Below are 12,093 nucleotides of genomic sequence, written 5' to 3' on the forward strand. Positions count from 1 at the left end.
CAATTTTGAAAAGATAAGGAGTTAGAAAAGATTTTTGAAATTGATTTTGAAAAAAGATATGATTGAGATTTGTTTTGAAAAAGATTTGAAAAGGAAATTAAAAAGATTTGATTTTTAAAATTAAAATTGATTACTTGACTAACAAGAAACTAAAAGATATGATTCTAGAATTTAAAGATTGAAACTTTCTTAACAAGAAAGTAACAAACTTCAAATTTTTTTATCAATCACATTAACTGTTAGTAAAGTTTTTGAAAATTATGAAATAAAATTAAGAAAAAGATTTTGAACATCAATTTTAAAAAATTTTCGAAAATGCAAAAGAAAAATGAAAAAGATTTGATTTTTGAAAAAGTTTTGAAAAGATAAGATTTTTAAAATTGAAATCTTGACTTGATTAACAAGAAACAACTTATTTTAAAAAACATTTTACTAAGTCAACCCAAAGATTTCGAAATTTATGAGTAAAATGAGGAAAAGATATTTTTTTGATTTTTTTGAATTTAATGTGGAAAGAAAAAAATAACAAAATGACTCAAGACATAAAAATTATGAATCAAAACAACTAATGCATGCAAGAATACTATGAATGTTAAGATGAACATCAAGACTTATTTTTGAAAAATTTTCAAGAGAGGAAAACATGCAAGACACCAAACTTAGAAATTTTCAATGTTTAGACACTATGGATTAAAAAATGCATATGAAAAACAACAAAAGACACAAAACAATAAAATATGAAGATCAAACAAGAAGACTTATCAAGAACAACTTGAAGATATATATATATATACATATTTTGAAAACTTTTTGAAAAGAGAATTACCTAATCTGAGCAACAAGATGAACCGTCAATTGTCCAAACTCAAAAATCCCCGGCAACGGCGCCAAAAACTTGATAGGCAAAATTATGACTCATACTTTTCACAACTTGAACAATTCCTAGAAATGGCTCCAAAACTTGGTGCACAATACTATGGTTCACACATATTCTTCACAACTTCGCACAACTAACCAGCAAGTGCACTGGGTCGTCCAAGTAATAAACCTTACGTGAGTAAGGGTCGATCCCACAGAGATTGTTGGTATGAAGCAAGCTATGGTCATCTTGTAAATCCCAGTCAGGCGGATTCTAATGGTTATAATAGTTTTTGAATATAAAGATAAATAAAGCATAAAATAAAGATAGAGATACTTATGTAATTCATTGGTGAGAATTTCAGATAAGCGCATGAAGATACTATGTTCCTTCTGAATCTCTGCTTTCCTACTGCTTTCATCCAATCATTCTTACTCCTTTCCATGGCAAGCTGTATGTTAGGGGATCACCGTTGTCAATGGCTACCGTCCGTCCTCTCAGTGAAAATAGTCCAGGTGCGCTGTCACCGCCCGGCTAATCATCTGTCAGTTCTCGATCATGTAAGAATAGGAATTACTATCCTTTTGCGTTGTCACCACACCTTACAGTCGCGAGTTTGAAGCTAGTCACAGTCATTCAATCCCTGAATCCTACTCGGAATACCACAGACAAGGTTTAGACTTTCCGGATTCTCAAGAATGCTGCCAATGGATTCTAGCTTATACCACAAAGATTCTGATTAAGGAATCTAAGAGATATTCATTCAAGCTTATTTACATGTAAAACGAAAGTGGTTGTCAGGCACACAATCATAAGTGAGAATGGTGATGAGCGTCACATAATCATGACATTCATCAGGTTCTTGGGTGCGAATGGATATCTTAGAATAAGAATAAGCGTGAATTGAATAGAAGAACAATAGTACTTTGCATTAATACTCGAGGAATAGCAGAGCTCCACACCTTTAATCTATGGTGTGTAGAAACTCCACCGTTGAAAATACATAAGTGATAAAGGTGTTCATTGGTTCCGGCTCCAGAGAGGGAACCAGGATAACCAAGACTTAATGGTTCAAAAAGACCAAATGGTCTAAGAGAGACCCAATACAATAGTAAAAAGTTCTATTTATACTAAACTAGCTACTAGGGCTACAGAGATAAGTAATTGATGTAGAAATCCACTTCCGGGGCCCACTTGGTGTGTGCTTGGGTTGAGCTTAAGCTTTACACATGCAGAGGCTTCTCTTGGAGTTAAACGCCAAGTTGTAACATGTTTTTGGCATTTAACTCTGGTTTGTGATGTGTTTCTGGCGTTTTACTCCAGAATGCAGCATGGAACTGGTGTTGAACGCCAGTTTTCATCCTCTAAACTCGAATAAAGTATGGACTATTATATATTGCTGGAAATCCCTAGATGTCTACTTTTCAACGCAATTGAGTGCGCACCATTTGAAGTTCTGTAGCTCCAGAAATTCTATTTCGAGTGCATGGAGGTCAGAATCCAACAACATCTATAGTCCTTTTTCAGCCTCCTATCAGATTTTTGCTTAGGTCCCTCAATTTCAGCCAGAAAATACCTGAAATCATAGAAAAACACACAAACTCATAGTAAAGTCCAGAAATGTGAATTTTGCATAAAAACTAATAAAAACATCCCTAAAAGTAGCTAGATTCTACTAGAAACTACCTAAAAACAATGCTAAAAAGCGTATAAATTATCCGCTCATCATAGCACTCGTTGGTAGAATGCCCGTAGATTCGGTGGTATTTGCAATACTCTGTCCAACTTCCTCCTCTCTTATGTTTAATCGGGCGAGGCGGTGGGATCTTCTCAGTGTTGCATATCTCTCGGTAAACATCCACAAGGGACACTCGAAGAGGGGTGTAGTTGTGGTACTTTCTGGGTTTCTCAGTAGGTTGGTCTTCTTTTTTCGTGGACTCTTTATCCTTGTCCCAGGGTGGGTAGGAGAATCCGGTCTTTGAGGTTTCTCCTAATCGGGAGTTCTCCTCTATATTGATGTACTTTTCCGCCCGTTCTTGTACCTCGTTCAGAGATGTTGGGTGTTTTTGGATATGGAGTGGCTAAAGGGTCCTTCTTGCAGACTGTTGATGAGTCCCATAATCACTGCCTTTGTAGAAAGGTTCTGTATGTCAAGGCATGCTTTATTGAATCTCTCCATATAACTGCGGAGGCTTTCCCGATCTCCTTGTTTAATCCCGAGCAAGATTGGAGCGTGCTTGGCTTTGTCCTTATGGATGGAGAATCTGGCTAAGAATTTCTTAGCAAGGTCATCGAAGCTTGTGATCGACCTTGGCGGTAGGCTGTCGAACCACTTTATCGCCGTCTTGGTCAAGGTGTTCGGGAAGGCTTTGCAATAGGTCGCGTCTGAGGCATCCGTGAGGTACATTCGGCTTTTAGAGTTGCTGAGGTGATGACTTGGGTCAAACGTACCATCGCATGGGGTCATGTCAGAGGTTTTGAAGTCCTCTGGGACTTTATCTTTCATGATTTCTTTCGTGAATGTGTCTTGGTCTTTGTGGGGGCTTCTTCGCAGTTGGACCGAGCGGTTCTAGCTTTGAGATTAGCTTCGAGCTTTAAGAAATTGTCTTCAAACTCTCGACGCCGTCTTATTTCTCTTCGGAGATCTCGCTCGACTTCGCGCTGACATTCGGCTTCTTGTTCGAGCTGTTTGAGGCGATCTTGCTGTTCACGAATGGCATCTAAAATTTTTGTGTTTTGAGTATGCTTGTCTCCCTTGGATTGGTCTATGTCCTTTGGGGAGTTTGGTGTGGCATTCGTATTCTTAGGTGGCATTCCTTCTTCCAAACCAGAGTTATGGTCGTTGGCAGGGTTGTTTGCCATGGCGATGGGGTGACTTCCAGGGTCCCCGGCAATGGCGCCAACGTTTCGAGGGTTACCTGAAATGTTGAGCTCAATCTCGGACGAAATCTTCTGGTGCGATCAGAGCTGCTGTGTCTGACTTGTTTGGAGCTTGAGATGCTGCTGGACCTTGATCACCGGGGGGTGGTGGTACCTGCAAGAGACTCCGAAGCTTAAGTCAGCACGGGCTTTAAGCAGGTTTTTGAAGAATTGGAGTATGAGTTAGACCTGGGTGCTCTAGTGTATTTATAGTAGTATTGAGTGACCTTCCTTGAGATAAGTTTGTTATCTTATCTTATCTTTTGTGGGTGAGATCACTTATCTTTCGGCCAGCCGCCTTCTAGTAAGCGGTGGCTTTTCTTTCTTGGGCCTCTTTGGGCCTCTGTGGTGATTCGTCCGAGCTCTTTGTGAAGAGGTCGGCGGCAGGCCAACCTTTTGTGAGGTCGGTCTCTTTGTCTTTAGCCAACTCGGTCCTATAGCTCGGACCGGTGTATGAACAAATAGTGACATCTTTTGAATTCAAACTTTGGTTGAGAGTTGATTGTGGGTTTGGGACTACACTTTCAATGCCAATTCTATTTTGAGAGAAAAATTCCTAAACCCACTTTGGGCTCACACCATAGGTTCCATTAATTTTCGAGGTTATCACCTGTGAATCACTTAACACTACCAATTTCTCAGCCCCCACTTTGTTTGCCAGCTTCAGGCCAACGAGTAGGGCTTCATACTCTCCTTGGTTGTTATATGTGGGAAATTTAAACCTTGAGGACAGCTTTATCCAAGTTCCTTGATCACTTTCTAGAATGACTCTGGCCCCGCTTCCTGCTTTATTTGATGACCTGTCTACATATAGGCTCCATGTGGTCAGATCTTCGGGGCTTTTGGTGTATTTTGCAACGAAGTCGGCAAGGTATTGCGACTTGATTACTGTCTAAACTTCATATTTTAGGTCAAACTCGGACAGTTCCACTGCCCATTGTAGTATCGAACTCTGATGATGTGAGCCTGGAAGTAGGATCAGAGACTTCGAGACGTGAGGATGAGGGCATAGGCAAATATTTCTATCTTTTAGTAGTTTAGCTCTGCCTCTTGTAAGGTTTTACTGATGAAAGATAGGTTGTTGCCACTTCTCTCCTTCCCGTACTAAAGCGGATGCTACGTCCCGACTTGCCACTGCTAGGTATAGGACGAGCTCCTCTCCCTTTATAGGTTGAGCGAGTATAGGTGGCTCATCTAGGAAGGCTTTAAAATCTTGGAAGGCTTGTTCACATTCCGGGGTGCACTCGAATTGTTTGCCCTTCCTCGGGATAGAGTAAAGAGGTAGTGATTTCAGGGCTGATCCTACTAGGGGCCGCTAACCTCCCATTTATTTGTTGGACCTCCTTGGCATAGGTCGGTCTCTTCATGTCGAGGATAGCTTGGCACATGTTTGGATTTACTTCTATGCCCCTTTGGGTGAGCTTGAAGCCTAAGAACTTCCTGACTTCTACTGCAAACGTTCATTTCGAAGGGTTTAACCTCATGTCATGCTTTCTTATGGTGGTGAATACCTCAGAGAGGTCGAACAACAGTGTTGCGCCCTCTTTGGTTTTGACGAGCATGTTATCTACGTACACCTCCATTAGTTTTTCTATGTGTGAAGAAAATACTTTGTTCATTAACCGCTGGTATGTAGCCCACACATTCTTCAATCCAAAGGGCATTACTATATAACAATTGTTTGCCTTTGAAGTTAAAATAGAGGTCTTTTCTTGATCTAGTTTGTGCATCGAGATTTGATTGTATCCCTAGTAGGCGTCCATGAAGAATAGGTAGCCTGAGGCTGAATCGACTAAGACATTAATGCTTGGAAGATGTAGGGAATTTTGTGGTAGGCTTTGTTAAGGTCAGTGTAGTCAACACATATCCTTCATTTTCCGTTTTATTTTTTCACCAAAATGACGTTGGCTAGCCACAGTGGTTATTTTACTTCTCTCATGAATCCTGCCTTTAGTAGGGCATGTACTTGCTCTTCTACGGCCTATTTCCTTTTGGGCCCAAGCTTTCGACACTTTTGCTAAAGAGGACGGGAGCCCGGGTACACTACCAGTCTGTAGGACATCAAGTCAAGGTGTATGCGTGACATGTCCAAGGTCTTCCACGTGAAGAGGTCGATATTTTTCTGAGAAAATCCACGAGCTATTCCTTGAGGTCTCCTTCTAGATTGGCTCCTCCGTTGGTGGTCTTATCCGGGTGGTCTTCGATTTGTATTTCTTCTGTCTTGCCTCCAGGTTGGGGGCATAGATCTTCCCGAGTTTAGACTCCTCCCAACTCGATTGTGTTGACCTCCTAGCTCCCGAACTCCCTTTAAGGTTGAGGGTTTCGTTATAGCATTTTCGTTCTAGCCTCTCGTCCCCCTTAATGGTGGGACTTCCTTCTGCTGTAGGGAATTTCATATAGAGGTGAGTTATTGAGATGATAGCTGCAAGTTGGTTCAGAGTGGTTCGACCTATCAAAGCGTTGTATGCTGAGGTGACATCGACAATGATGTAATCTATGCTCAGTGTCTTTGAGTTTGTACCCTTTCCAAAGGTGGTGTACATGGAAATGTACCCGAGGGGTTGGATTAGTGTGTCCCCTAGCCTGAACAAGCTATCCGGGTAGGCCTTTAGATCCCTTACTTCCAGCCCGAATTTATCCAAAGTGGATTTGAATAAGATATGCACCGAGCTCCTTAATGACCGGAGTTTACTACCCACATAATATAATGAATCCGTTCTTTGGCAAGCGCACCAAATTATCGTCAGGTAATAACCCACGAAGAGTGGGATCGTATCCACAGAGATTGATCGTTTGAGCAGTGTTAGCTAATGAGTTAATTTGTCAAGCTAATCAGGTAGAGAGTATTGAGTACCGAAAATTAAACTGCAAAATTATAAAGAACATGAAAGTAAAGGAAAGCAATAAAGTGTAGAAATATAGATGGCAAGAATGTAAAGAACAAGAGTATAAATTACTAAATAGTAAATGGGAATGGGGAATCAGCAGAATGTAAAAGAAAGCTATAAAGAATGTGGAAGATAAGAATAGGGGAATTCATTTGGATTGGAAGATGTTGATCTCTTTGGATTAAATTCAGTTTATCTCATCTTCAATCATGCAACTCATTGACCTCTTGGCAATCATGATTGATTGAGTCCCAATCCATTGGTAACTCAATCTCTCAAATCTTGATAACTAGCCAATTCCTTGGTCTAATTGCTCATGAAAAGAGATATGCTTGGTCACTGATTATACCACACATCATCATAGGTCCAAATAATGGGTGGACTATACGTCACCATATCTAATCCCAAAACCCAAATTCTAATCAAGTGTGAGAAGGAATTTCAAGCATGGTTTCATGTTTCCTTTTCCAATGTTCCCATGAAACCGATTTTGCATTCAACCTCTTTCCCAAGATGACTGAACACTAGCATGAAGAACGAAATTCCTTCTACCAAATCAAAGAGAAGATGAAGAGAAGAAGAAATTCACTATCATTAATCCATCAAGTACAACAGAGCTCCCTCTCCCAATGAGAGGGAGTTTATTTACTCATAGCTTAGAGAAAAATACCCAAGATGGAAGAGATGAAGTGTAAAGTAAAACTAGATCTAAACTTAGCAATGCCAATACAATACAACCCAACTCGACCCCCCTTTTTAGGGAAAAGGAAAACTCAATAAACGTGACCTCCAGTAGCTGGCGTGTGACTGGCGTTCATGTGGCGTGCCACGCCTAGCCTCTAATTTGGCTTGGCGTGCCACGCCCAGCTCTTTAAGTGGCACACCTCATGTGTTGACATCCCTGGCGTGCCAAGCCTTCGAACCCAAGTGGCATGCCCAAGGTCTTCTTTAATGTTGGCTAGCCTGGTATACCATGCCTTCGAGCCCAAGTGGCACGCCCAGGATCTTCTTTAATGTTGGCCAGCCTGGCGTGCCATGCCTTCGAGCCCAAGTGGCATGCCCAGGATCTTCTTTAATGTTGGCCAGCCTGGTGTGCCACGCCTTCGAGCCCAAGTGGCATGCCCAGGATCTTCTTTAATGTTGGCTAGCCTGGCGTGTCATGCCTTCGACCTCAAGTGGCACGCCCAAGCTCTTCTTAAAGCATTGGTTAGCCTGGCGTGCCACGCCTTCGACCTCAAGTGGCACGCCCAGGCTCTTCTTAAAGCGTTGGTTAGCCTGGCATGCCACATTTTCGAGCTTAAATGGCACGCCTAATCTATTATTTGGAGCATTGAACTAGCGTGGCACGCCCAGAGTTTGGCGTGCCACGCCCATTATGGGTGTTCCATCTTCTTCTCTGGAAAACATAACTGGCGTGCCACTCCCAGGGTCTGGCGTGACACACCAATGATGTAAGCTTCTTCACGTTTTTGGAAAATATAACTGGCATGCCACGCCCAGGGTCTGGCATGCCACGCCCAATGTGCATGCTTCCTTCACTTCTATGGAAAACACAACTGGCATGCCACGCCTAGCATTCTTCCTTTCTCTAATAGATGGTGTGCCACGCCCAGCATTCAAGTGGCACGCCCAAGTAACTAATGAGAGTTGGCGTGCCACGCCTTCGACCTCAAGTGGCAGGCCGAGCTTTGGTGCTTGGTCTTCTTTAGTGTTGGCGTGCCACGCCTGGGACCAAAGTGGCACGCCCAAGTATTTAGGTCTTCACTTCCTTTCTGGAAACTTGAACTGGCGTGCAACGCCTTGATACCAAGTAGCACGCACAAGTGATGTCCCTTTCTGATTGATGAACTGGTGTGCCACGCCCCCTTTGTGGCCTTCAACATTGCTCTCTAGAATTCATTACTGGCGTGCCACGCCCAGGTGCTGGGGTGCCATGCCCACTCATTTTCATGGCGTTTGTTCTAAATGGCACGCCCACTTCAAATGCCCATCTTTACTTGTTTTTTTCTTCCCTTTTTGTTGCTCTTTTTACCTGAAATTCAACACAAACCCCTTTCAAAGCAATATACCATAATATTTATCATTTGATTCATGAAATTGCATTGAAACAATGAATATGTGTTCTTTTTATGGTCCTTTTAGATAGGTAAAAAGGGTAAAGGATGCAAGTCATCACAACACCAAACTTAAGCTTTGCTTGTCCCAAGAAAATCAATGTGAATTGTTCTTAGATGGATTGAGACTTGACCTTGAATTGGTGCATACATTACCAAAGATAAGGCTAAGTGTTTAACACATGCATGAATATTATTGTTTCAAATTCGCAATGAATTCTTAGATTTTTGATGGTTCTTCCAAGTATATGCCTTAGAGGCCCTTTTTATTGATTGTCACCTTGATGTAGCATGAGTTGTTTCCTCTTTCTTTTTGGTTGTTCTTTCTTTTTCACTTTTCTTTTCAATTGACCCTTTAAGTTAGGCTTTCAATTAGCACTCCCAAACCAATTGGTTTTAGGGTACTAGGTGTTGAAACACCCCTCAGAGCCTTGGGTCTTTTGTTGCTTACTACTTCTTGGTTCTATAGATATTCAACGAACATCCTTAGCTTTTACTTCTCACTCCCTCTCTAAGTTTAGTTGCTCATCATGACTCATTTTCTTTCAAGTTCATTCAAGGTCCTACACTTAGTTCCTTTATCTCTTGGCTTTGAATAGTCCCACTTGGTCTTAGTCTCTTTTACTCTTGCTTTTGCAAGAACTCACTATAGACTCTTATGGAATCAAACTACTCTTTTATTTGATGATCATTAGACTTAAACAACATTGCATTTTCTTTCTTTAATCATAAAGGACTCATAAAAGACTTCAGAATATAAAGAAATCAATCATGAAGCATAAACTATCCTAACCTTGCAACTATTATTAAACAGAAATTAAACATAAGGAAATCAAACAGAAATTCAGAATTTTAAAGTGTCAACCATGGGAGTCAACAACCTTGAGCAGCTTCAGTTCATTGGCCCTTTTCTTTTGTCTTTCTTCTTGGAGGGGGAGGAGTCATCATCATCCATCTTGGAGGATCCTTGTTGTGCCTTTGTGTCCTTGGGCTTCTAAAATCCTAGCCTTCTCATGTAGGTTCTTTCATCTTCCTTGTGCTTGGTCAGAATTTCTTCTTGTTGTGCACTTAACTCCTCCATTCCTTGTACAAATGTTGAGTATCCAGGGTTCAAGGCTGCCACAGCATTACACAAGTGATTCAGCTTCGGTTGTATGTTGATATCATATTGTCGTCTTGAAATGGTTCTAGCATCATAAAGATGTCTAAACTCAGCAAGGTTCCTCAGATGCCATTTGTTTTGTTCCACTATTTTGTTGAGGCTGCCTTGCATCTCTCCCCAGTTGAACTGGCCTTGTTGCTCCTTTAAGTATTCCATACTTCCTTGGAATTGTTGTATGTCTTCATGCACTTGGCCCCAATGTTGTTGTTGTTCCTTGAGTTGGTTGACATCCTCTCTCAGATGGTGTATATCTCCTCTCATTTGGTGTATGTCTCCTTGCAATTGCTCCCAGTTGAAACCTTTAGGAAATTGTTGAATTGGTGGTGGTAGTGCTAGATATTGTGGTTGATCTTCAGCCTCTCCTTCTTGGTGTGGCGGCCCTTGTGGTACCTGAGCATGAGCTCTATGCTCCCTTGCTCTCTAAAGAGTGTTGGTAGCCACCACTTTGGACATCTTCTTGGTAGTTATAGGCTTCTCTTATTCCACCAGAACTTCATCAATAATCTTTTCCACCCCTACCTCATCACAAAGCCTTTAAATGATGCTAGGGAATGCCAACCTTGAGCTATCCTTGGTGCTTTTCAGCACCCTATTGATGTTGTTGGCAATTAATTTCTTGATATTAACGTTCTCTCTTTTTATTATGTTGTATATGAGCACAGCCCTTTTTAAAGTCACCTCTAAAGTGTTGGAGCTGAGGTCGAGAGACCTTCTTACAAAATCCAGCCACCCTCTAGCTTGGGGGCATAAATCTTTTCTCCTCAGTTGGTTGGTGATGAGCGGATAATTTATACGCTTTTTGGCATTGTTTTTAGATAGTTTTTAGTAGGATCTAGCTACTTTTAGGGATGTTTTCATTAGTTTTTATGCTAAATTCACATTTCTGGACTTTACTATGAGTTTATGTGTTTTTCTGTGATTTCAGGTATTTTCTGGCTGAAATTGAGGGACCTGAGCAAAATTCTGATAAAAGGCTGTCAAAGGACTGCTGATGTTGTTGGATTCTGACCTCCCTGCACTCAAAATGGATTTTCTGGAGCTACAGAACTCCAAATGGTACGCTCTCAACGGCGTTAGAAATTACACACCCAGAGCTTTCCAACAATATATAATACTCCATACTTTATTCGTGATTAGATGACGCAAACTGGCGCTCAATGCTAGTTCCACGCTGCATTCTGGAGTCAAACACCAGAAACACGTCACGAACCAGAGTTGAACGCCAAAAACACGTTACAACTTGGCATTCAACTCCAAAAGAAGCCTTTGCACGTGTAAAGCTCAAGCTCAGCCCAAGCACACACCAAGTGGGCCCCGAAAGTGGATTTCTGCATCATTTACTTACTTCTGCAAACCCTAGTAGCTAGTTTTAGTATAAATAGAACTTTTTACTATTGTACTAGTGGCCTTTTGACCATTCGGTCTTTGACCACATCTTTGGACGTTTAGTTCTTAGACCATGGGGGCTGGCCATTTGGCCATGCTTGGACCATCACTTATGTATTTTCAACGGTGGAGTTTCTGCACACCATAGATTAAGGGTGTGGAGCTCTGCTGTACCTCGAGTTTTAATGCAATTACTACTATTTTCTATTCAATTCAGTTTATTCCTATTATAAGATATTCGTTGCACTTCAACATGACGAATGTGATGATCCGTGACACTCATCATCATTCTCACCTATGAAAGCGTGACTGACAACCACTTCCGTTCTACCTTAGACCGGGTGCATATCTCTTGGATTCCTTAATCAGAATCTTTGTGCTATAAGCTAGAATTGATGGCGGCATTCATGAGAATCTGGAAAGTCTAAACCTTGTCTGTGGTATTCCGAGTAGGATTCAGGGATTGAATGACTGTGACGAGCTTCAAACTCGCGATTGTTGGGCGTGATGACAAACGCAAAAGAATCAATGGATTCTATTCCGACATGATCGATAACCGACAGATGATTAGCCGTGCTGTGACAGAGCATTTGGACCATTTTCATTGAGAGGATGAGATGTAGCCATTGACAACGGTGATGTCCTACATACAGCTTGCCATGGAAAGGAGTAAGAAGGATTGGATGAAGGCAGTAGGAAAGTAGAGAGTCAGAAGGAGCGCAACATCTTCATACGCCTATCTGAAATTCCCACCAATGATTTACG

This window comes from Arachis duranensis, chromosome 9 (assembly GCF_000817695.3).
Source record: "Arachis duranensis cultivar V14167 chromosome 9, aradu.V14167.gnm2.J7QH, whole genome shotgun sequence".
Taxonomy (NCBI): Eukaryota; Viridiplantae; Streptophyta; class Magnoliopsida; order Fabales; family Fabaceae; genus Arachis; species Arachis duranensis.